At 36.6% G+C, this 2,322-nt stretch overlaps 1 pseudogene; it reads left to right on the top strand.

Annotated features, from left to right (window-relative positions):
- The first annotated feature begins 6 nt into the window (after window positions 1-6).
- On the top strand, window positions 7-1,401 carry LOC107582954 (guanine nucleotide-binding protein G(I)/G(S)/G(O) subunit gamma-T2-like; annotated as a pseudogene).
- Window positions 1,402-2,322: the final 921 nt, after the last annotated feature.

The raw sequence follows: 2,322 nt of genomic DNA on the forward strand, positions 1-2,322 counted from the left end.
CCCCCCCTCACCTCACACCATCTGGAGGTGATTCTGAAGAGGTGACGGCAGCAGACCGAAGTGCTCAGTTCATCACCAGACCCCAAAACCTGTACATGGTCCCTTAAATTGCAGAGAGCGACGCGTTCCCTCCATCGGCTGCCCAGCTGACCAATAGGTAAGTGAAACAAACAGCACTCTAGGGGATAAATCTGTAAATGCATTATGTTCATAAGTATATTTTAAGGTTTAATTATATGAATGACAATATACATGTATAATTATACAGCCAGAAAAGGTAAGCATTTGATTACAGTGAAAGCTATGAGGAATTGTGAATATTGTATTGCTATCTTCTCAGTCAAAATGAACTGCAGCAGTTGAACATCATCTTACCCCAATGGCAGAACCATATGAAATATCACAACTGTTAGATCATATTGGTTAGCATGTTTCTCCATAAATATGCCCATGTACAGTACATGTTTACTTTATTATGCTCATCTGGGAAACACTAAAATATCTTGACAATATTATATAATCATTTTAGGTGACAGTAACAACAGTAACCACATTTTGTAGAGTAAAATACATAAATAGTAGTAGTTATGGTAGAAAAGAGACCTGTATTTACTCAGTTTACAGTATCAAGATATCAGTCAATTTACAAGTCCGGGTCAACTGATCTTTTTCATAATTAATAGTTTAGTATTACACAAATCGTGCGTTAAACCTGTTCCGCTCATTTGACTTCTGAACAATAAAGCCTGTTTTTCCAGTGACACACAGCATAAACATTTCCAATGAATTGGAACATGTCCCATGTGTCATACAGCTTTTAAAAGGGATGTGTCTTGATCTTTAAGGATTCATATCGGGGCATTAAACACTGGGATGTATGCTGGGATTTATATCACATTCCTCCCGTTACATTATGATAATTATTTTTCGTCCTTTTCTGAGGTATTTAGAAATTTGATCTTTAAAAAATGTGACTGTCACAGATTTAAAATGAACGTGACCCTGTAACTTTTATTTTGCTCAGGACAAGATGGCACGGGATATGTCTGATGAGGACATCCTGAAAATGGAGTTGGAACAATTTCAGAAGGAGGTGAAGAACACTAGAGAGCCTGTAAGTTTCTTTGTTTGTTAATTAAATTGAAATCCTTAAGAAGTACTTTACATCATGCCACCCTTGCATTTTTTTGTTTATTAAACATTTAGCATTTTTAATGAAGGGACCATTAGGAGGCAGAAGTCTGACATATTTTCACTCTTTCCTCAGGTCTCTAAAACCGCAAAGGAGATTTGTGAATGGGTTGAGGGCTTGAGGCCCAAGCTGCAGAAGATCCTCTCATAAAAGGTGTTCCTGAGGACAAAAACCGTGGATGCATAATAACTTAGCACATGTGATTTCCTGTGGCAAAATTATATGAAGATGTTTTAATTTGTGCAAATGAGAGCTGTTTAGCAGTCTGTTATCTGAACTTGAATGAGGAGTGAACACATTGTGCTTAGTTTTAGACGTCATAGAGACTGCAAGACTTGAACAAATACTTGACCTTACAGAATCAAACACAGTCTACAGAGTCATTCTGATGATTAAGAAAGGCAGCCCTCTCGAAGCAAGCACTTTGTAAATAAAACTGGCAACTTCGGAAGTGAATTACTGTAATTCCATTCTCGTTCCTTCTCTCATCATTCCATCTTCAAAAGTCAAATAATTCAAATAAGTCAAATAAGTGTTTGCATGCCATCTGGTGTGTGTGATTAGGGTTGCCAACATCAGAAAAGGAAAATAAGGGACAATTGTGTTTTTTCATAGGAAAATAATAATAAGGGATATATATATATAAAGAGAAGAGAACTTGTAGAATATGGCTGCTTGTGCTTGACACTTTATTGGTCATTTTGTGTTTCAAGAATGTGTTCCAAGGTTAAGAATATGCCAGACGTTACCTACTTAAATGTACAAAAAAAATTTTTTTTATCTAGCCCTATTTAACAACATTAACTTACAATAATGAAAAATGACTTCCCTTGTTGATCATTGATTGCTTGTTTTCTTGCATGGCTGGATGTTGAACTCATGAAAAGTAACCAAGTTGTTTGCATTCGTCAAAGCTGATTTGCTGAAGAATTGCCGCGTGGGTGTGAAGCCTTCCAAGAACGGCTATGTTCACAAATCAAACAATGACTTGGCCAAAAAGAATGATTAATTCTCAGTTTAGAGTTTGTTTTTCGTATGGTCTAGGGTGTTCATATGGCATATGCCTGCGAACACGGTACAAGCTCTATGCATTTTGTATAGCTTTCATACGAAATGCTTCTTTGATGCCT

This window comes from Sinocyclocheilus grahami, unplaced genomic scaffold (assembly GCF_001515645.1).
Source record: "Sinocyclocheilus grahami isolate Dianchi unplaced genomic scaffold, SAMN03320097.WGS_v1.1 scaffold48.1, whole genome shotgun sequence".
NCBI lineage: Eukaryota > Metazoa > Chordata > Actinopteri > Cypriniformes > Cyprinidae > Sinocyclocheilus > Sinocyclocheilus grahami.